Source organism: Lonchura striata, chromosome 2 (genome assembly GCF_046129695.1).
Source record: "Lonchura striata isolate bLonStr1 chromosome 2, bLonStr1.mat, whole genome shotgun sequence".
NCBI lineage: Eukaryota > Metazoa > Chordata > Aves > Passeriformes > Estrildidae > Lonchura > Lonchura striata.
In genome coordinates this window covers 3,084,544-3,108,829 of record NC_134604.1, presented here as the reverse complement: position 1 = coordinate 3,108,829, position 24,286 = coordinate 3,084,544, and the positions used below count along the sequence as shown (strand labels likewise).

The 24,286-nt window shown below is 38.0% G+C and overlaps 1 long non-coding RNA gene across 2 annotated transcripts in view; it reads left to right on the top strand.

The window, feature by feature from the left end:
• The window catches only part of LOC110477026 (uncharacterized), a 37,104-nt gene that overhangs the window by 527 nt on the left and 12,291 nt on the right, over window positions 1–24,286 (top strand). The window lies entirely within an intron of this gene.

Genomic DNA, 24,286 nt, shown 5'->3' with positions numbered 1-24,286 from the left:
TATTAACGACAAATATTATTTATCCAAACTTACGACCAGTTTCCCCACCTCTGAGCTACTATATTAAATGTTAGATGTCAGCTTTTTTGTGGACTAGAAAGAAGGTGTAATGACTGGGATATTTGCTAATAGGTGACACAGAACTCTCAAGAACTGTAGATCCCTCAGAAATAAGTTCCAGGGAAGCATACAAGTTATGCTTTCACCTCACAAACTTGGTGGGCTGTTGCCTCGAGTGCTTTTCTCTTAAATGGGCCTGAATTTCTATCGCAGCTTTCCTCCCACAGGCTTTTCCTCACAGTTCCTGATATAATGCCTGGAAGAACACGTTGGTGTGTCACTTTCTATTTATTGCAATTATGTCTTCTTTAGTGTGCAGCCTGCTCAGAGAGGTATGGCACAGGTATGGAGAGACAAGAGCAGCCAGCAGCACATCACAGGGAGGCAGGCTGGGCTGGCAACAAACACCCAAGTCACCTACTCCTCTTATTTCATCTTAGGAAGCAAGAGGAAGAGATAAGAGAGGTTTTTTTTCAGGAACAGGAGTCAAAAAAGTGATGAAACAGAGGCCACAGATCCCAACTGATCCTGAGTAACCTAAGTCCAGGCTCCCAGAACCTAAAAACATCCTTGCTCCCATGATTTCCTCTCTGCTGCAGAGTGGAACAGTAGTCAGATTAGCCTTTGATACAAGATCTGGGAAGCAGCTAAATTACAGATTTAGCTCTCCATGTCCTAGGGGACCTGAACACTCCTGCAGCTTTTCTTTGTTTCCCCTTCTATCCTGCCATGTTTTCTTCTTTGGTTCAGGCCTTGCCCTCGGCTCACACTCTGTCTGGTGCAGCCAGCCCAGCTCTGCATCCTTCCCCTAAGACATCTTCCCTCTTGCTGTGTGTTTTGCAATTTCACATAAAGAGACGTCACGCCTGAAAAACCCAGCATCTTTAGACTGAAGAATTTATAGGTCTTTTATGAGGAGTGGCTTTCCAGTGTGATTTCCCTTTCCTCCCCTGGTGTCCTGTTTCCCATATCCACAAGGAGTGTTCAGCTCTGAGGTTCTCTCCCTCCCTCCCTCCTACCCCAGCCCTGCTGTTGCCAAGTCTCACTTCTGCTCACAATAGCCAGTCTTGTTCCTGAAGCTGTAATGTACACATGGTTTGGGGCTTGCATACACCCTACTGGCTCACGCACAAAAATTTTCAGAAGACAGATGAGTTCTCAGCAGTTCTTTGAGGGCATTACATAGGCAATCTGGATATCACTAAAAAAACCCATGAAAAGCATGAATTTTTTTCATTGAATGTAAAATTTCAGCTTTTAGTCACTAACAGATATGCAGGCTGTAATTTTTTGGAAGATTTGTAACTTGGCCCAAAGGCTCAAATTTTCATATGGAGGAATCAATCATTGTATCATTCTCTTATGATGCCCTCCCTCTCCTGTCAGACTTCCATTCCCTACTTTAAAACACAGAAAGCTTAGTCAAAGGAGTTGTCATCAGAATATTCAGTGCAAATTACACTTCCCCACACACATCCTTATCTCATTTGCAGAAATTATCAAGATATTGACTAAAGTGGTTCCAAAAACTTCAGCTTGATGCAGATACCTTACATACTAAAAAAAAACCAAACAAAAAAAACCCCACACACAACCAAACAAAAAACAAAACAAAACAAACAAAAAAAAAAACCATAACCAAAAAAAAACCTCAGACCAAAAATTCAAACAAGTTATAGGTTAGTGAAAGTAGGATTATCTGAAGGGACATTTTAAGCAATCTACAATGCTACCAGACTTACCAAGAAGGTGTAAGGTAGCCCTCAAGAAGCAGAACTCCGTTAGGGAAAGATCAGACCATTTTTCCTTTTACATTTCATAATTTTAGAAACAAAAAGATTAAAAGATGTAGGACTCATCTTAAAAAATAATCTGAAGAAGTTGATGGTGACTGGCTATACAATGAGGTCTCCAGATCCTTGAATTATTATTTTACTTATTTTTCACAGGTGGAGTGGTAGTAAAATATTTGAGAGGGTTGCTGAATATCCTTAAGATTATTTGTTGCTTCAATTTGATTGAAAACAGATAACATAAAAAGTTATTGGAAAGGAGAAGGCAAGTAGGAAATCTTAGTTGGGTTGGGAACAAAAAAGCTGAACAACTTGAGCTGGAAAATCCAAATTCCTTCTCTTCTTTGGCACCAGCTTTTCATCTGCCTAGGAAGCTTGACTCTTTTGGTTCAATTGCACCAGCTAAGTATAATGCTAATCTATAGGATTTTGTAAACCACTATGTAACTGTTGAAAAATGTAATCTTCTGATGTATTTAATATGAAATTCCTCATTTGTTTTAGCTTGTCTAACACTTAGCAGTTCTCTTTGTTCATTTCTAAGATATCTTTGATTTAAGTAGATATGTGCCAACACCAGTGTTTAACTTCAGGTTTTGTGTATCTGAAAATGCCTGTTGTGTTGCTGTGGTATCTTTTCAGAGTAGAGATGAAACAAGTGCTAGGTAATATTTAAAGGAACATGACAATATAGAAAAGCCTCTCTGAAGAAAAAGGACTAGGGAGGGGGAAAAGAAAATAATGACCATTGCTGTTGTGACTGGTATCCCATGGCCTGTACAACCACCATGTTGAAGCTCAGGACTTGAAATCAGAGGCAGTAGATTGGTGTTTAAGTGTTTCTTGACTGATTCTCAACACCTTAGTTTTGTAACCACTTCAAATATCCATAGATGAACAAGTTGCACCACTGAACCCTCCCCTTGATCTTTATTTGGGCAACATTTCTTCTGTTACTTTTGTGTTGTGCGAAAATATTCCCCCCTTACAGAAATTCATTATTTCCTATTTTCCCAAGGTGATGGTGCAAAGGCAGTTTGTATAAATCTGTGTGCAGGTGGAATTGAGCTTAGACCCAAAGGGAGGTCTAATTGTGAGCACATTAACAGATCTTTTATTAAGCATTACTTCAAATATCTGTCATGTTTTGAATTAAGCCTATTGGTACAAGGTGAGGTATTTAGCACAGCAGCACTGTGCACTTTACACCTTCTGACTTGGACATATGCTTTAGTTCAGTTTTTTCTTCCAAACAGCTACAGCTCCACCAGTCCCATCCTGCTGCTCTTGTGCTTGAGCACTTCTGTTCCTCTTATATTTATGACTCCCAAGGCTCAAGTAACTCTCTCTTCTCAGTGGGAGAAGTCATGAATGCTTTATCTCGTCTTCCCAGAATTGTGCTCTGTAAAACTCTTACCTTTGAATGGCATGTATCCTCAGTTTACCTGTTCCAGGAGCAGATTGTGCCCCAGTGTTAGCACAGCACAGCCATGTCTGAGGCAGAATTCCCACACCAGCCTGCACTCCCTCTGGCTTTCTGGGTGTAGATAATAGTTCACAGGCTTGTTCTTTCCATGACCACAGGCATTTCAAGCCCCCTACAAATATCACCCACTGTCTCAAATATTGTAGTTCTTTTCTTAATATGTATTGAGTTACCAGCACACACAACTACTGATTGTGGTTTCCTTCCTCTAATTAGTGCAAAGTTTAAGAAAGGATGCCAGGTAAGTGGACTAGAAAGCTAATCACTCCTTTAAATGATCATCTAGTTCCCAAAGTCATGACCTTCATACCTAAGAAGTACATTTCTTGTTGCTGAGGTTGCGATGACTGAAACTCTAACATTCTTTGCAGAACACTGTAACGTATGGTACAACCAGTATTTTTCTAGAATTTAAGCAACTTCATTATGTTTTACAATATGACTGATTTGGTACCTGTTGACTGCCTTATTTTAATGGGAAAATGAGTGTCTTCAATGCAGACTGAAATTAGAGGAGCAACAAGTATATAGACTGCCTAGATTTTTTTTTAACCATTGAACTCAAGTGCAGGTCCCAAAGTGTACCCGAGTGACCTGCTTAGTCACACTCACTGATATCTGAAACACTGGCCTTGTTCTCAGCTCACCTGAATGCAGCTGTTCCAATGGAACAAGAAAATACAGTGGCACCAGAATGCCCAAGAAAGTAGAGTAGTGTGTAAAATCTCCAAGAGGCTGCCAGTGCTTTATCATCTGAACGCTTTATTTCTATTCTGCAGAAGATTATGCAGTCTGGGTGCCTTTTCCTATTTAAACTTCAGGTTTCTGCTTTAAAACCTCTCATGGAAGCATGACCTGCAGTTCTCATGGCAGCAGCCAGAACTTGTCACAGCATTCCAGAGAGGTTGCTACTGTCTGATCTTGCTGCAGTGTAGATATTAGCTGACAGCTCTTGGAGCCATTCTAATCCATCACTCCTGATCCACAATGGAAAAATTCTGGCTTGCAAAAACAAAACACACACCCCATGATCCTCTTGATATCGCTTAAAGCCATATCCAGAATCTTCTGTATGTTTTTCTTGCCTTTCTGCCAGCAGTGATGTAAGAGCTGTGGTAGCTGCAAACTGGAATAATTTTAAATACAGAATTTTATAAGCCCCCCCACACAAACACACACTTTCTGGAAATTAATATAGACTGCTTCCCCTGAACAGGTTTGGGATGGTGTTTATGAAGTCAAGATGATCTAGCCAGGGCAGGACCTGATGAATCTGCTCCCTCTTACATGATCCCTTGAAGGCAGAGCATGTGGATACCATTTCTCAGCTAAAACAATAAAGCTGTTGGGAGTGTCTTATGTGTCACCCCCTTTTTACTTACATAGTGCAGCAATTTCTAACAGCTATAAAAAAACCAAATGTTTTAGCTTGTCTTTGGGTCAATTTTTATTACTTCTTAAAAGCTGAATAACATGCAGCCAGAAAAATTGACTTTGATGTATAGGACTTTGATGTATAGGATGTATCAAACCATAGCCTGCATTCTCATAGTCCTGTCATACAACTGGAAAATTAATGTCCCAATGAGAAATAAGAAAAATTCTATAGCTAGAGCAATATAAGGAGCATTTTAGCTCTGTCACAAACTACAGTAGGAATTAACTGCTATTGGTGTGACTTATGCCACAGGTGTATTTAACACAGTCAAGTTAAATCCTTGTTCTGTGAATTCTGTCTCTTAATCTGGCTTCGATCCTCCTGTCACCTACTGCTGCTGAAAGTGGGATGAACTGATCCTTATGTGCACTTGGAAGATAAGACTTGGGTTTAAATCTCATTATGCTGGTAAAACATGGATAGATGCCCTAAGAATGGAGCTACACAGGTGTGAAACGTGGTTAGATCTTGCTAATTACAGTAACACGAGTCTGCACAGCTCCAGTTCTTCATAGATCATTCTGTCACACTATCACAAAAGGAAGGAGGTGTTGTCCTAGATCCAAAAAATATATATTAGCCTTACAACTCAGTGAAGAACGGGCCTGGTCATTGCAGCACCATTTAATGGGTTATTAATGGATGTACAGAGCGTAATATAAAAAAGCCAGGTTAAAATGTAGTTTGATATAGGGGATTAGATGCCTTGGTCTGCATTTTGCTCTTTAGAAATTCTTAACAGAACCCTTTGAATTTTGTGTTGGAATCACCACAAAAAGCAGCTCTTACCTGACTCAGTATATCTAAAACTGAAGATATTGCTCCTGTTCATTAATATGGCAGTTATTTAGTACTGCTAATTACTTCTAATTCTTAAAAACATTCAGATTTATTTATTTTATCTTTACTCATTACTTCCATAGTGACTGCAGATGTATTCAATAATTACCCATTATTGTGTTTTTAAGGATGATATATTTTTCATATTAGTGGGATCTGAAGTGACCATCACAGTGGGGAAAATATCAACTGTCAGCTGGTTGGTAAAAGCTATGACAAAATCAACTATGCCTTACAAAAGTGGTACAGGAAATGGTAATTATATCAATGAAGTAATATAATTCAAATATTTTGGGTTTCCGGTTTGGGGTTTTTTTCATTGTTTCCTAATGAGAAAAAGGATTTTACTGGGTCACAACCTCCATGATTGTGTTTCCTTTGCTGTTTCAGCAATGACTGGTGTCTGTGGCTGCCCAATCTCAAGAAAATACCAAAGACATTCTCTGCATTTTATAGGAAAAGTAACTGTTGCAACTTTATTATTATTTATCTGATTGGTTAAAATTACAGTAATTGTTAGCACTAAATCTGGGAAGGTATAATGGACTTTGGCATGGTGGAAATGCAGGCTGAAGTCTCTGAGCCTCATACCTTAATTTTCTACACATACACCACAAACAGGAGCACAGAAATCAAGGTTTATCTGTAATCTCCTGCAATTTTTTCAGTAAGAAGTGGCCACCAGTCATTTCAACTCACCTACAGGAGACACCATTGTTAGCTGCTAGTTCATGTTGAATTGCCCTTTTAGCACAGTTCTAACATGTTTTCTGTCCCCAGTGACCAAATAGCATACACATCTAAAACTCTTTTATTGCACATGCCAATTTATTGTTTTCCATTTTGTTATTATGAAAGATTAATTCTTTAACATAACTACCAAGAATACGTAAGAAATTGCACAATGTGCAAGTTACTAGCTGAAGTTACTGCTTGGTAGCAGTACAGGGGGAAATAGTAATTTTAAAATAATTTTCAATGTTAGTTAATAAACAACATAAATAGTTCCCAGATTATATCCATTTGCTTTTTAATCAAAAACAAGTAATCTTCTTCAAGAAATAAAACAATATTTTTTAATTCATAAAATCTAGAAATTTACTCTTTATATTTCAAGCACTTCAAAAGTGCCTGGATGCAAGACTGAAATATCATGTCAAGATAAAAGAAAGTAGCAAGTATTATTTAATTTTCACAGTAGAGAATCTGTATATAAACAGGAGGTGGGAGATAAATTTCTTATAACTGAGTATTTCGAGAGAGCCATTAAGTAAACGTGCCATGAAAACATGGTAAACAAAAACAGTGTTTTGACAAGGTGTTAATTTATCACTGTGCTCCATGAGCTCAAAGATTGAAAAAATTGTCCAAGCCTCTTAATGCCTTCCTGGTATTCTGGAGGCAGGGGAGGGAAACAAATTTCGTTTGAGATGTACTTGTGAAATAAAGGACAATCAAAATAATGTTATACTTAAATACCTCTCTGCTTTATAAAAAGCTAGTGTTCTTCAAGTTGTCTATGGTCAGGCTGAAGTTCATAAGTGAGACTTGAATGGAGCAATTAGAGAGCATTTCCTGCTGTGCCTTGCCTCTTGTCACTGACAAATTACAAAAAAATTACAGAAAATACAACAAATTACAGAAAATACTGGGCTTACCTCTGCCTTGTCCATCTCCTAAGAAATAAATGTAAAACCTTGTAAAATTCTTCTACTATCCACTTTTTTCCCTAGACTTCATGCTCTTGGTGGTGAGACATAAGGGAGAAGATCTGTTAAAACATGTCATTAGAGGATGAGATAGGAAAAGGTAACTGTGATGAATCCATCTTTGTGAAATCTCTTCCCATTTGGATCTGACCAGACCCTCCCAGTTGGAAATGTGAAACTCCACCCACACATCAGCAGCATTCAGGTGTTAATGAAAAATGATCAATAAAATGAGAACATGTCAGCCCTCAAAGGCACCCTCAAATGTCACATCCTTCCTGTGATGCTGCAAATTCCCTTGGTGAAATATCCTACCCCCAGAGTTACCAGACTAGCCCAGATCTGAGAGGGCTTTGGGGGAAATATTTCAGGGGCATTGGCAAAAGATTCCAGAAGAGGCTCCAACCTCCAATGTGGTCCAAGATGTTTATTCCAGGGGAGGAAGAGGGAAAGAGAGAGAACAAGGAAGAGCAGAGCCTTGTCTAGACTCCAGCTCAGGAAAAGATACTTGGCTCTCAGTCAATTAAGTCAAAAAAGGAAGGGAGGGTTAAACTAACATGGTCACAGCTACAGGGGTCTCTGGGGAGGGAAAAACAATTTCCCAGAGCAATCCAACACCTCGTCAAGTGCTGGATGTTACTGATGCACATTTAGTGAAGCACATGCCTTGGCATGAAAATCAGATTGAAATATCAGCATAGCAACATCTGGAAGGCCTAAGGGCTATTTTATTACTTCTTAAGTGTCCCTGAGTTGTTTAAGCTTTCTGACCTTCCCCTTGCATCAGTGGTGTTCCCTCCTTCATTTCTTGTGAAATATTCAGTAGCTTGCCTTCTAAAGCTTTCCACCTCTTAATCCTCTCATTGTCTCTCTTGATATCAACCTTAGCTGCTGATGTGACAGCTTTTTCTAATATATATGTGAACTAAATGGTTTGGATAAAAGCCAAGAAATATCTTGCCTCTTGGAGATTTGAAGTAAACAGATATTGCATTAAGACCTTGCTACTCAGAGTATTAAAAAAAAAAAAAAAATCCTAGCAAACTACTGCCTGAACAGCAACTTCTACAAATTGTGTGAAGGCCACGCAGTACTCACAGCTCTTGGTCAGTCCCACTTTCTTAGATCTGGTCAGCATCCCTGAGCTTCCAGCAGATGGGTAGTAATGGCTTTAAAGTTTAAATTACATTTATTCCTTGGAGTGGCTTTATTCCATTCTTGCAGATGCCTTGTTAAAATGAAAGCTAAAGCTTTTTTGCCTTTTTGTTCTGCTTTTTTGCGCATTTTTTTCTTTTGACAAGGACTTTTATTTGGGGATCCCTCCCAACCTGGAAGAGCCAGCCCCAGAACTTTCTGGCACTGCTGACAGGTGCTGACAGTGGCTGCAGGGTGATTTGATGTGTTAGACATCCATGTGCATCCCAGCAGCTCCCTCCTGCTGTTGTCCCCAGACAGAGCTGGACCAGTCCTGCCTGTAGAAGTGATGTCATCAATTTCCTGAGGACATTCCAGGATGGTGCACTTGGAAGGAAGCCCAAGCTGTCTTCACTGCTGCTCCCCTCCTCCTCCAAGGGGAGAGACCCCATCATCAGTATCAGGACAGAGAGGAGGAAATAACTCTCTTTCCCCCACTGTTTACACCTCAGGAGGAAGGAGTGAAAGGGGAAGGAGTTTGTTCTGATTACTCCTGTGTGGGAGAAGTCTTCAGCTCCAGCTCCCCTTGCTAACACTGTTGGTGGTGACATCTACACAGCTCCTCAGAGGTGATGTCTTCATTATTTTCATGGATGTTTTTTTATAAGTCATAGAGGGATTTTGAAACAGAAATAATTTTAAATAGTTCTGCGGATTGCTGAGAATTTTAAGACCTCTGAAGCCATGTAGCAGCACTGGCTAACAGCTCCCCCAGGCAGCCTGGTGTGGTCCTCAGGCACTCTGGGGCAATTCCTGACATCCTGGGGCACCTCGGTGTTGGGTTGGTGCTCAGATTCCTCAGGGGAAGCCTCTAAGCCATGGTTGCCTGTGTGTTTGCAGGAAACCTTCTGCCCCTGCATCAAGAATCCAGCTGTGCAAAAACAAATGAGGGGATAAATTAGGCAGCTCAAAAGTTTCCTTGAGACAGGTTTTTGGTTAAATATATTCTGGTTCTCTTCTCTGGGGATGTCGCAGGGGAGTGCAGAGAACTTTCTTGCAAAGGAATATTCAATTAAAATTGCTTGGTGATTTTGGAGGGATTTTTTTTGAGACTGTGTAAGTTAGTAGAAGGATTCGTTTTTCAACCTAAAGGTCCTGTCAGTGACTTTGTAGTGTTTATTTTCAGAATGACCAGACCTGACATATTCACTGGTAAGCACAGTGAGCCCCTTCATAGGGGAAGTGACACTAATTGCCCCAAGGAAACATATGGAAAATGTACTGGTCTGTGACCAGATCTTCTATTTAACACTCCTGCCAGCACTCTGTCTCAGGAGTTGAAAGCTCAGCTTCAGAAATGTCAGGTGATGACATTTTCATTTCCCTTTGAAAACTACCCCACAGTCAGATGGATTTTGCCTGTTTGGAAGCTTTTCCCCCCTTTTTTTTTGGTCTAAGCTGTTTTATCCTTCAAATAGAAGGCATGCAAAACTGCATGTTTTTCATTTGTTTGCAAAGCCTACTTCTTGTTATGATGGACATCAGTAAGCCTGTGAAAGTACTATTTCTAGGTGAGCTGTTTTCCACTGTCCTTTCTACTCTTTGTCATTGGTAGAAAGGAATGTCAACTCCACAGAGCTGATCATTCTCAAACATTTCTGCCAGTTAATTTTCTAGAAACTGGAGCTAAGCTGATCTGATTCCCCTAACAACACCAGTTTCTGACAATAAAGATCCAACCATAATTATTTTTAATAATAATAATTATTATTATCACTATTACTATTATTACTATTGTTATTACTACACAGGAGACTTATAAAACAACTCTCTTTATAGTTCTGTGATGTCTCAGAAGCCAGCCTTCACTTGTGCTCCTCCTTTCTTCCACCATGTGTGTCATTTCCTTCACATGCTGCCAGGAGCATCAGATGTGGCCTTGAACAGAGGCCAGTGTTAGCTCTCATCAGGTTTTAAAGGGATGCTGTGAAAAGTTTCCTTTCAGCACAGCTTGCAACAAAATGAAATATGCCCATATGTAAAATACAACTGCAGTAAATGGCAAAAAATTGAACTAGAATAGCACAGCAGAACATTTTATCAGCTTTCTTCTGTGGGTGTAAGGGAAAACTTTTAACCAAAAAAGTGTTAATTTCCTGAATTTTTTTTTTCCAATGTGTAGAGGTGACCTAAAAGCAGTAGTTATCATGTGACCTCAAGTAAGGTAGTTACATAAGTCCTGAGCTGCATAGGTAAATTTCTTTACATTTTTGGAATACTATACACATATACTAATTTATTATAAAAGAAAAAATATTTATATATCAATGAATATGTGTACATTATTTTTACTAGAAGAAAAAAATTAATACGAGACTGGGGGGGTTGATTTTTGTTGTTTCTAAGATGACTGTGCATTTTTTTAAAAGAATGTCAGATTGATCTTTAGAGAAGCGTCTCTGACTTGCTTTGAACAGTAGCACCACCACATGTCAGGAAATGGTCAGAGGTGTAAAATACCATATTAACTCTTAATCCTCTGATTGGGAAATTAAAAAAACATAAAAGTACACTATAAGGAAAATATTCAGTAGTTTTTGTTAATTCTATTAAAACCGGATATTAGTACTGTTTGCAAGTCAGAATAATTTTCCAGCTAAATATATTTCCTATGATTCTTCTTCCTTCTTTGCTCAGTTTTAATTTCTTATACTGTGGCTAAATTGTATAAGGTGGCAGGGAGTCCCCCTGAGTGTTGCGTTGCCCTCTCCAGAACCCATCTTTCATTATTTTTCATTGCTGTGTTGTCCTTTCAGTTTATCTCTGCATGCTGGGGATCCTCTGGCAGAAGAGGTAAAGTGAAAATCTAGCCAAAACCCCCAGGTGTGTAAGAATTAAATTTGGGACTCCAATGCTCTCTTAGAGCTGTAGCCACAGTGAGAAATCTAAAGAGCAATTAGAGAGCTCTCTCTGCTCTGAATTCTCCAACTCTCGTGCAGCTATTGCCATGGAAAGCTGACCTGCAGCAGTGCAGCTGGAGCATCAAAAAAAATTATGGTATAAATAAATGTATATGATTTTTTGCTTTGAAGTTAGTGAGGGAAGAAGCTTGCAAAGGATTCTCCTTTACTTTCTGGGCATCAATAAATGTGCTTACTTGTTACTGAGGTGCAGCTGGCACCTGAATTCCAGTCCTTGTATTTTGCTTAAACCAGGTAAAATGTAACCATTAAAGTTCAATTATATGGACAAGGTTATATATGATCTAAATCAAATACATTAAAGGAAAGTGCCATCAACACCATCTTTTTGCAAGGAAAGAGTCAAGACAAACTTGCATCACTGCATATTATATTTTTCTACACAGTCCCACATAGTTTCCTGAAGTTCTTTATAACAAGTGGCTCTAATGGTAGCAACTTTCATTGATTTGGAGGCTCTGTGGTAAAATTTTGTGCATAATTTGTGTTTTGCAAGCTCACATGTGAACACCATTCAAGTGTTCAGGTCGCTCCTCCCTGGGGTAAAAGCTACATGCTGTTGCAGTAGGGAGCCCTCAGCTGAAAATAAGTGTTTTCTGTATTTTTCTTGCTCTCTATTTATATGTCTCTTTCTAAGACAACATTTGCCCTTTTTCTAGTAGCCAAATAGTGCTGTAATCAAAAAGAGTCTTTGTTATTTGATATCTCTACCACTGTCAAGTAAATGATGCAAAATCTGTCTCCTGGTATCTAAATTTGACACAAATAAGCTGTTCCTAACATGGTGTTGCCTGGTATCCGTGCAGGCCAGCTCTTTATATTTCAGCCTGTAAAAGACATCAAGTAGGTAGATTTTTGTAAGAAACAGAGATCTGTTTTAGCTTCAGCAGGTACCAGCATCTCCCAGAGCTCCTGAATCTGCATTTTTGTGTTCCCTTGCCACGGGACAGCAAATCAGGCTGGTCTATGAGGCCACTCAGCTCTCTGATCTCAGGTATAAGACACATGCTGTTAACAGTGTTCTCCTTGTGCCAGAAATGGCAATACTGCCCTTACCTCTTCTGAAGACAAAAGATCAATATACTCATGCTCCCAAAGTATCCAGAGAATTTTATCAAATATAATGCAAATATTGGCTAACTTGTAATTAAATATTATTACATTATATTAATAATGTAATATAATGTAATATAATATATGATAATAGAATAGAATATAGAATAGAATAGAATAGAATAGAATACAGTATGATAATATAATATAATATAATATAATATAATATAATATAATATAATATAATATAATATAATATAATATAATATAATATAATATAATATAATATAATATAATATAATATAATATAATATAATATAATTAATATAATAATTTCTGGGGTTATATTAGTAGAGAGTGGATCCAACCATTGGAATTTGGCCTCTTATCTCTGCAATTCTTCCCTGCCTTCTGTTGGTGACTTGGGACAGGTGGAAGGGTGCACATGTTTGCTGATCAGGAGGAAAATGTCTTAGATTCCCACCAAGATCAACAGATAATATGCCCCTGAGTTCTGATAACTGCTTTGTTTTGAAAAGTTGTGAGTGATAATAGCACTAAGAAAATTACTTTACATTTTTGAAATTCTGTATTGCAAATAAAATTTGAGCTATTATCTGATGAATGCCTCATAGGCACAACTCAGTAAATGAAAAGCTTGTTTGCATTTCAGACAAAGCAAATTATTTCATTTATGCTGGAAAGCTTTCTAAATGGATTTGAGGCTCCAAAATTATTAGCTACAATTGTCTCAAATCTTAAAAAGCTGTTCATTTAGTGACAAATTCCGAAAATCTGGCATAATGAAGTATATGATTGTGAGTAGTCAAAAACTAATGAGTTATCTAACCCAGTTAGATTACAGTTGTGGCTAATAATGCAGATGAAGCTCTGATTCATTTTCTGGTCATCTCTAAGGAATCTTTCAGAAATATATTTTTTCTAATCATCCTCTTTCCCATTGCCTTACAAGTGTTCAGAAGAATTATGTCAGCTGTTATTCATATTCTCACTTTGTATGGGAGTTTCTAACTGATCTGGACAACTTCCTTGGTGCACAAATTCTGCAGGGCAGCCTGGGATTGGAATGGTTGTTCCCTTCTCCAGAAATGTTGGCTATACTTGAGTTACAAGGAACACAACAACACTAGTACTTGCAAATTTAATCTTGACATATCAGACTAAGAGCATCAGGTGTAAAACGATTTTAAAATAGAGTAGCATCTTGATAACAAGCTTTTGAGAGTAATTATCTCTTTATGAATTTTATTGCACGTAAATATTATTCTCTGAAAAAGAAGAGACAATTACATAAATACTACCCTTAACTGTTTTCTCAGAAAGCAGACCTTAGTAAGGCAAATTGCTTTTCCTTATTTGCCACATAAGCAGTTTGGGTAAAGCTTTCAGTTAACTGTCTCTTCAGTCTGATCAAACTCAAGGGAATTTAATTAAGTGATGTTTCTAAATCAACAAGTTTATATAGTTTTGAAAAGTGCTCTCACTAATACCCTTCTTGTTCACTGTCTTCTGTTTGAAGAGGGAAATTCAAATGGATATAAAGGGCTGTGTCCGACCTTTGTGCAACAGAAAAGGAGAGAAAGGTAGTAGAGATAAAGTAGTATAAAGTCCTGCACTTTCACAAGAATTTATTTATGCTTCTGGCAAAGACAAAGGAGAGTGGGTCTGTGTCCCTGTGAAAACTCCTGAGGAGCAGAAGTCTGAAGCATAATTCAGTCTCTCTGTAGATGAGACTCAACATCCTCGCAGTTCATGTGCTGGTGTGTTTAAATGCCTGTGAATGAGCAGTGGCCACCAACAACAGCTGCTGGATATTTTCTCACAGTCAAGGCCTTCAGTAAGAAACCCAAGAAATTTTCAGCAAGTGCTCTCCATCTGTAAATGCAGATTTGCATCTGCTGAGGAGAGATGTGATACCAGCACAACAATAAAAAAGAAGGGCAAATTCTTCATACTATTAAAAAAAAACCAACCTCAAAAACATTTCAGGTGTGTTAGGGGAAAAATTATAAGCCAGAAACCCCAAAATAAACAACACACTTCTGTAAAACAGTTACCAAGTGTAGGAAACTGTGACTGCAGAACAATTTCTTATTATATGTTCTTTTTCTGCTCTGCTTCATGTCACATGTTGCAATACACAAAGCATGGATCTAAATTTCAGATGTGCTTTATATATGTTTTGTGTTGCCTTTGGTAACTTTCCTACTCCAAATATATAACTCAGTAACAAGGGTGTTGATAAACTCTTATAAGAAAGGACTGTGGATAGCAGCAAGTATGATCTGGGGTGTTCCATAAAATTTTGTTTTATTAATATTTATCATAACAGTTCATGGTGACAGCACCAAGAGCCAAAAAAGCTAAGGAATATAGTATAAGTTCCATTTGGAGTTAATCTTTTCATGGAAGCATGCCATAGTCATCTTCCTTGGTTTTGTTGTTTCAATTTTGGTTTGGTTTGGGATTTTTTTTTTTTTTTTTTTTTTTTTTTTTTTTTTTTTTTTGGTAAGAGAAAAAGGTTTCTTTTCTTGGAAAAGTAAATTGTCTCTCTCAGCTGTTCAGTCATTTCTCTTTGAGGTAATGAAGTCGTGCAGCTGCTTCAAGCATTCCAGATATCCTTACCTTAGTTAATGTTTCACAGATTTTGAGAATTTGGCAGTGAAGGCCAAAGACCAGTGAGAGTGTATCAAAAATTTTAGAAGAACCTTCCAAGACAACACCCCTGTGAGAAGGAAAGGGCTTGGAGTTGATCTCTGATTTCTTATTTGCAGTCATTCAATGAATGTGTGGTAGAGAACAGATCTGAACCCAGTTCTTTAGGCTGCAAAGTCACAACAACAAAGTAGTTCAGGCATTCTGCTGTAGGTTTGCATCTGATATCCATTTTTGGTGTTTGGGTGATCAGCCAATTTTGCTACCTTCTTCAGGGGTAGTTTTTGAAAAGATCTCCACAGAAATAGTAGTTGGCAGCATATATTTCAGAACTATTAATCATATGTCTTGAAAATTAAATGAAAACTATTAGCAGATTTCTCTATGTTTTTATTTTCCTGAGCTAAAACTCATTACAAATTCCACTCTTCTCATCCTTTCTTTTGTGAGGTTAAATATCTTGAAAGAATAATTCTTTGATTTGTGATTTCTCAAAGAAATTAAACATTCAAGAGTAAGAATATTTCTTTTCTATTAGTGAAAAACTAGTGCATGGAGTATACTTTTAATTATTTTAGATAGTTGTCCTAATGCTTTTAGAGTGACTGAGTACCAAACAGCAATAAAAGATTATGTTTCTTCATGTTGTGGAGATGCCACTCAATTTTAACTCACCTTTTAAATACCGAGGCTGAATTGATGCAATGGTTTGGCACCTTCTGTGGTACAAAAAGTGCACAAAGCTCCCATTTTAATGGTGATAGCTTTTTAATGATCTTAGAATATCATTTATGTGCAGGCATTTTAATGTGCAGTAACAATGATGTATCATTTCTGATGTCATGTAGTCACTATTTTTATAGTGTTCAGTTCCTTAATTTTCTCTTTGGCCAGGTTTGCCATTGTTGAAATACTTCCAGAAAAAGCTGTGCTGTGACTCAGGCTACTACAACAGAAGTCAGCCAGACCTCCTACGTTTTGAGAAGAATTCATGTAGATGCTATGTAGACATTTAGGGTTTTTTGCCCTACATTTGCCTTTGGGGTGTGGGTTTTCTCGATGTCTTTACATAGGGTGCAATAACATTTGTTTTAGCTTGTGCCTTATACAAGTGACAGAAATTAATGGGTTTTTTTCCCTCACCTTTAAAGTTCTGATTTTACAAACACATTGAATTTCTCCATTATTTCTCTCAATTTCTTCTCTCATTGCCTGAATCAGCACAGGGTGTTATCCTAGTTATTGTGTTCCAGGCATCTAAAAGAGGCAAGATTTGGGAAGGGGGATTGGTGTGCTTCTTCCTCAACACTACCTCTGCAGCAGCAAATATGTATTTACATCACTAGTGGCTTTCCTTGTAGGACTGGGACCTGAAACTATGAGCTTTACTTCTATGATTTCGTCTGAACCGAAGCAGATCTTAGAAAATGATAGCCTTCTTTGTGTGTGTTTGAAAAATGAATATTTTTCTCTAGGACCTTTCATTTTTTTTCAATGTCTTAAACTTTGAGGCAGTGGTGAGCCCAGCTATACCCAGAAACAATTTAAATGCTGAGCTGCTGGGAAGGTGGCATGGCTCCATTGGGCTGCTGGGATCATTTCTTCAGCAGACACAGCAGGAGCCTGGTCTGTTATTACAGCAAGCCAATAACACCTCTGGAGGTGAAAAATAACATGGAAATGGTGCTACTTTTTTAACAAAAAGGAATATGGAGGCCTGGTTGTGAAAATGAAATTAAGTATGGAGGCAGTAACAAGGTTTTGTTGTGGAAAATAAATTGGACATCATTATAATTTTTCAGCAAGGTTGGATGAACACTAGAGAAAACATTAAAAATAAATAAATCTACTGCCTGTGTTAGCCAGGGCTTTTTTACAGGAGCTGCCTAAAGGATAAAAAAAAAGGCAAGTTCAACTCTTAAAAAGGAGGAAGCCACACTGGAAATAGGGAATGCTTTAATTAGTGACCAATCTTTGCATTTATTTTGGTGGTACTTTTGTGTCTTCTAGCACATAAGGGTACTTTCTGATCATTTTTAAAGTGCCAACTTCCAGTGGTGCTTTTAGAGGAAAGTTCCAAATTGCTGGGATTTTTTTCTCTTTAGAGATCATGTCAGATATGACAATAAATCCTGACTCTGACTTCTTAGAAGGACTTAGAAATCTTGAGCTTAGAGGGAGAAGAAATAGACTAAACAGAAAGGCTGTACCTGGTGACCAAATGAAGCCGTGAAAAAATTAAAAAGAATGTGTCACCCTGATTCTTAAGATTTTCTAAAGCCTTCTGAGTTTACATTCTCTTAGAAAACATTCCCGCACAATTTCTATAAACAACATATTGTTTTGCATTCCTTCGTGGGGGTGGAGAAACTTGATATACTGGTGGTTTGTCCAATGTCATTGGAGAGGTGGCCCATTCACTCTCCAATCCAATATCACCTTTGGAAAAGTATAAAAGTTGGAGTCAGAAAATAAACCTTCTTCTTTTTTACCTTGCCATTGCAGTGGCTCATGTTGTGCTTTCAAGAATGGAGGCTGTGAAAGACAAATCTGTGGAAAAGCTGTGGCAGCTGCTGGTGCTCCCTGTGCACAGTCTCCATGCCAATCTCCCATGCTTTGGTGCAGGGAGCACCAGTGAGCATAAAGACAGGGAGTGTGGCAAGCACATTTCTCTCCCTCTCAGAGTTTTTCATAGAGGTGCACAGAGAGAAATGAAAGAAAAAACAATTTCTATTTCTGCTCCTTGTTTTTCCCATGTGGAATGTGTTTGGAGAATTGTTTACCTGGAGTGAGTGCTTGATTGGATTCAGGTGAGGATTGTTTGAGCTGATGGCCAATCCAACCCACCTGGGGCTGGGCTCAGAGAGGGTCACAAGTTGTGTTAGAGTCAGAGAAAGTAGTATGTAGTTTTAGTATCTTCCTTTTTATATAGCATATTAGTGTATTTTAGCATAGTTATAATAAAGAAATAATTCAGCCTTCTGAATTGAGTCAGACATCGTAATTTCTTCCCATTGGGTTCGTCTGTATTTACAATAAGGGAGAAAAGGGGAGCTGAATCCTTCTTTTGTCCTGGAGCAGAGCTCCCTGAAAATGGGTTGAAGAGCTCCCTGAAGCCACACTCAGCAGTCAGGAAACACAACCTTGTCCTTTGTGGTGAGTGTCCCAAAGCATTTGGCCAAGAACTGCAACCAGGAAAGGGCTAACAAAGCAGCGTAAGCAGGGCAGAGGAACAAGCCTGACTCTGTCTCTCCCAGCAACCCACACTTGTTTCCAACTTGTTTTTCACACTGACAGAAGTTCCTGCTGATTTAGTAACTCTGCAGGACAGCCATGCCTTGGACCTGCCTATCTATCATTAAATCCCTCCAACTGGTAAATTTTCATGCAGCATAGTCCCAGTATTCCATTATAGGTCTTGTTTCTAGCTAAGCATAGTGAGTGTTTATTTCTGTTAGATTCAACTCTAGTGAAAAGGTTCCTTGCAAGGATCTGAGAAACTTAACTGTGAGGAAAATTTACAAAATCCTCTGAATTTACACAAAGCTTGTGGAGATCACCTAGGACACTTCAGTCTAATAACTCTGTGATGATTGTGTCTTCTTTGCTTATTAAGCACTTCATATTCACTATATAATAGAGTTTTCACTTTGAGATCTGCAAATAAACTTATTTACATGTTAAACATTTCAGCCTTCCAGGATGACAATCACTGGAAGACTAGGTAGCTATTATTGTGTTTTGACCCACAGATGAGAACATTTCTTCAAGCTGAGAAGGCAGTTGCAAATCACTCGCTTCTTTTTTTCCTCTAGACTCAGGTGAGCAGATTTGCATTATTGTTGCACTCTTGGATATTTTAATTTTCAAACCAATGCACTTGAAAGTTTAAATAACCTTTTTTGTCATAGTGGGAATTGACTTAGATTGTGGGGTGACTTATAATTTAAGTAAAGTTCAAATCACACTGGCAGGCAAGTCTGTTTAAGCGTAACCATCTGTGACAAAAAAATAAAGCTTAGCAGTCACTGCCACCTAAGGTAGCAAGCATGGTACAAAATATCACCTTAATCTGGCCCTCTTTTTTTTTTTTGCCTTGTCTCCAAAGTGTAAAAAGTTGCCACATAAGAATATAGGTCACTTATGCAGGTCTTTTAAAAGGTATCCTTAATCTTTTAACACATCATTTACACAGAATTGCTCCTGAAGTAAATCTTTCTATACCTAACTAGTGGACAAATTCCCACTCCTGCTGGGACCTGATCCAGCTCTCTCAGATATCACCATAGAGACTCTAAGTGTACAAGCTGAAGCAATCCATTATTTAGCAGCAAAGTTGTTAATACAGGTCCTTAATGGAAAGACCTATCATTGGCCCTATCAGTCTGTACCACAGGTACATATGTAAAGTGTTGCTGAGTCTTGGTGTGGGGTCTGAGTAAAAGGGCTCTGCTAAAGCTTTGTGTGAAATGTAGCTCAGCCAAAAGAAGACACTGGAATTTCAAACCCCAGACAAATGGCACAGTGTGGTCCTGGGTTTTCTGGGTGTTCAGCATATGTCAGATATGTTCAGGTCTAACACAGCTCTTACAGAGCTTTGAGTAAGTCTTTAGGAAGACTTGCTTACAGCCCTCTTTGTTGTGATAAATTACAAGTGTTGGCATGCTGTTCCCTGAGTGATGTATGAACAGACTTGATTTTTATCTTGATCTGGTTGTTGTTTTTTTTTATCAGGGTTAAGTTTACTGCTGTTTAGATGCACATTTTCTTGCATCCTTTGTAGCTGTGGAGTCCAGGAATAAATTTTTCAGTGTTTAACCTTGACCTTATTTCTGTCTTTTCAAGTTAATGGTGTTTGGCCAGTGCTCTTTCCCTGCCCGCTGCTGTAATCTGCCTGCTTGCTGTGGGGTGAGGTGCAGATTGTACCTGTCATATACACAGCTGGATTTCATAAATGATTCACACCTATTTTCAAACAAGTGCACTTTTCATAAAACTCCTTGTAGTAGGCATTTTATAAACTCAGCAAGCCCAATGAGTCCAACAATATAAATCAGAAAAGACCAAGGCTCTGAGGGTTTTTTTTTTATTATGACCTTGCCTGTCCTTAAACCTAGATTTCAGTCACAAAACCTGCCTTTCCAGCTCAAACTTCTGAAACTGGATCACAAACTCATGGCTTTCCTTTTTCTTGTCTCATGTTTTCCCAGTGGATTTACTGTCACAAGTAATTCTTGCTCTGTGCCTTTATTTTTGTATCCCACTGAGCTTGACTAAGAGCTCTTTTAAGGAATTCTTTTGCTTGAGGCATATAAATTCAAATATTTGGATTCTATCTAGCAGTGTTAGCATTTCTGCTACTTCTTTTTCTAATTGTGATAAGTGCTTATTTATAATAACTGCTGAAGAATAATAAAGTCATTGTTCCTGCTAGGCAGTTTTCCAATCAGGGTTGTAAAAAACTTGTACAGTTGCTACCACTTTTTGGATAAATTCAGAACTTATCTAAGTATTTGTATGAATTTTGTAAACATTTAAGCTGAAATAGATATCTAAAGTCAACTGCTGAACCCAGTAGAAAGCAGCACACATAAAACTTAAAGGTACACTTGGTGGGAGGAGCAATATCAAAGTGTGGGTGACATTTTGGAAAATGCTGAGCACAAACTTATTGGGATTACAAGGTACATTAAGGACTGCTGGCTTGAAGAAAGTGAATGTTCAAGAGTTGTGGTATTAACATAGTGAAATCTTTAGCTCCTGCCCTGAGGAGTTGCTTTTCATTGCTTGAAGTCTCAAGGTGGCTGCCTGTTAAATAGTGTCAAAAAATGAGTCGCTGCAGGTTTCCTGCTTTGAATTGGAAAGCACTCTGGATCAGAAAGGATTGCAGGAACCTAAGCCTTTCCATTTCTTCAGCATAAAGCAAGATAGCTGATGTCTTCTAGATGACCTCTGAAAGCCACTTGTAATTCTTCAGCAGGCAGGAGCCCTGCTGCGATGCCACCACCACATTGTGATCTGAGTCTCCTGGAGCAATAATCATCCAGAGCCACCCTCACTGCAGATGCTAGGTAAATATTATAACACTTTTTGAGGGACCAAAAAGTCATTCCTGCCAAAAATAAACTCCAATTCTTCTGTTCTAAATATGTAGAATAATGACAATATTCACTTTTCCCATCATTTTTGGAGTCGTATGGGTTTTCAGCATAGTATTCATTTCATTTGCATGTTCCTTCTTTGTTCAATCACTTTTTATTATTATTATCTTGGTTCTCAGTCTTATTTAATGGACTTTTCTGTGATTAGTTCTATTTTAAGTATCTATTGCTCTTTTTTTATGTATCATATTTGAATTTCCCCTTTTTTACTTAATTTTACTATGAAATCAGAATCTCTTCAGATTTTATAATATGCTGTTACATTCTTACATTTGTTACAGATTGAGAAAGAGATATTAGAATGAAATTAGGTCTAATCAACTCCATATATTACCTTCCTCACCCAAGAGTTTAGAGCTTTGTTCAGTTGGTCTTTACCTGCTCATTTTTTCCTCCAGCAATATGTGCTATTTCAAAATCCTTTTATTTAGTGGGGAGAGGCAGCTGTAAAGCAAAAATTTCAATCCAACTGATTCTTGATTGCCTTTAATTCATAAATTGTTTTTGTAATTGCTCAGTGGTGGAAATGTCATAAAGAGTCACGTTTGTTGTTCATGTCAGCTAAATCCAGTCTTCTCTCCACATTCTTCAGCTCCTCCACAAAACATGTCAATTCAGAAGAGTCTCTGCTGAATTCTGTCATTTCTGTTCAACAGCCCAAACCCTGAGGTTTGAGTTACAGCCTTTTATATCTCTTTTTCTTCATTCACTGATTCCATAAGAATCAAAGATGAAAAAGGGGTGGCTCATGCTATAAATATCCAATTTTTAACTCTTGTTTTTTCGCATCCATAGACATTGCCATCTTTACACATTCTTGGCTCTTTTAGGACTGGCATCCTTTAAGTTACGTTCCTTCCACTCCTGATGTTCCTGCTGGCTTGGGATCCAAGTCTGCACTTCAGACTGTGTTTGTTAAGAAAATTCCTTCACTCAGACAAGTGGCAAGCAAACACTCTATATGCAGGACCAAGATGCTGACAGTTGTGTCTACCTTTCAAGGAGTCTGACTCCACATTCCCTACCCACTGATGTAAATGTTTTCTTTTTAGCATAACTTAAGTTGTTTAATTACAGCATGAAAACATTAGGCATATGTTCAATTTCCAGTTATTATCAGTGTCATTTCTTGTTTGGTTTATGTGCCACAAAGGTTTTTTTTAAAAAAATATCATTTTGTTTTGACATTCCAGGTTCTGCATATTTTGAGCTGTGCTGTTGCCAGTGCTCTGTGGGTGTTTGGTCTCTGGGAACCCTCTGAACTAAATAAATGCCTCATCACTGACATTTTATATCTGGCATGTTCTTGAACACTTCATTGCTTCAGGTCCAATATTTTGTTCTGCCTACCTTCAGACTCAGAGAGAGTCATTCTAACTATAAGAATCTTTCAGGTAGCATGAAACATTTATGCTGTTTATACTCCTGTTGTGCTATGCTGCCACATTCCTTTGTGCTTTTCTTCTTGTGCTAAACCACTAGTTATTGATTAAGAACTTTTGCTGCAACATCTTTCACTTATTTCTCCCTTGTCAATGTGGTCTCAAGGTGTAGGAAATACTTATGTGATCTCCTGTTGTCTTAAAGGGTTCTGCAGTAACCCAGAACTTCTGGCTCTGAGCCACTCTGTGATTCCATAATGCATAGACAGACAGACAGATAGATTAGATAGATTAGATAGATAGATAGATAGATAGATAGATAGATAGATAGATAGATAGATAGATAGGTAGATATAGATAGATAGATATCTAAAACCAGCATTCATTGAAATTGCATATTTGACTCATGCTTACTGTCCTGAGATTAAAGAGATTAATTTTTTCCTAAAAGCATAGCTACACATATTTTTTTCAAAGTGTTTTTTTTTAACCTCCCTGCTATTCCTCCAGCTCAAAGTGAACTTGTCCTTGAATAAACAGAGTATCTGTTGCTTCATCAAAAACACCAGAGTAACAGCATCCTTCTGAAGTGACAAACCTTGACTTCTGTGCTAGTCAATCACTACAAAAGGCAGAAATGAACGCTTTAAAATGCCTGGGAGTTTCAAAAACAAGCTGCTGCTTCAAACAGAGCAAGTTGCTTGACTTCCATGACTTTAGTATGTATCTGATACGACCTGATCCTGAGCAGGAGTACAAGTGCTGATCAGACACCTGTGTCACATCTGTTCCAGGGTCTACACAGACCCTCAGTTGCTCCAGTTCGTTACACTGGCTAATTATACCCCTTCCAATCATTTCTGATTGCCTCAGTAGGTGGAGCTGTAACACATTTAGAGTTTCCCTAGGCCAGGATATGTCCTTGCTGGTGCACTGAGAAGCACAGCATCCACCTCCCAGCACTGCACCTATTCATCCCTTTTATACAAGCTGGCATTTTGCATCATATTGAAATTGCACATAAAAAGGAAATACAAGTTCTACGCTCATTCTGTTGGCTGGGAAAAGTAATCAGTCTCTGTTTCAAGTATGCAGCCATCAGCTCTTTGATGGCTGTTTTCTGCTGTTCAAAAGAACATAAAACATGTCTAGGCTCAATTTTGATATTTTGGGTTTTGGGGAAAAATAATCTCTAGCACAGTAGATTTTCCTATTTTGCCAGTTGCTGGTTTGAAACAGACTCTTTGGAGCACTTGAGAATTCATGAAATAATCTCATTAATTTTTTTTCAATGTTAGAATCATATCAAATCCACTGGCAATTGTTAGTTTTCATGTTCTCAAGCAGTTTACTCTTTATATTGCCAATGAAAGCTCTTTAAATAATAGGAAACTATTGTATAAATGGACATATCTGATAAGTTTTGCAAAATTGCTCCTAATCTTCAGTAATAGTGAAAAAAATAAGAGCCTGGTAATGAAACTAATTCACTCTTCAAATGTTACAGCATCATTTAAACATCGTCGCATCATCTCAAATTATTCTTAATTCTAAAAATCCTTTTCCATTTCAA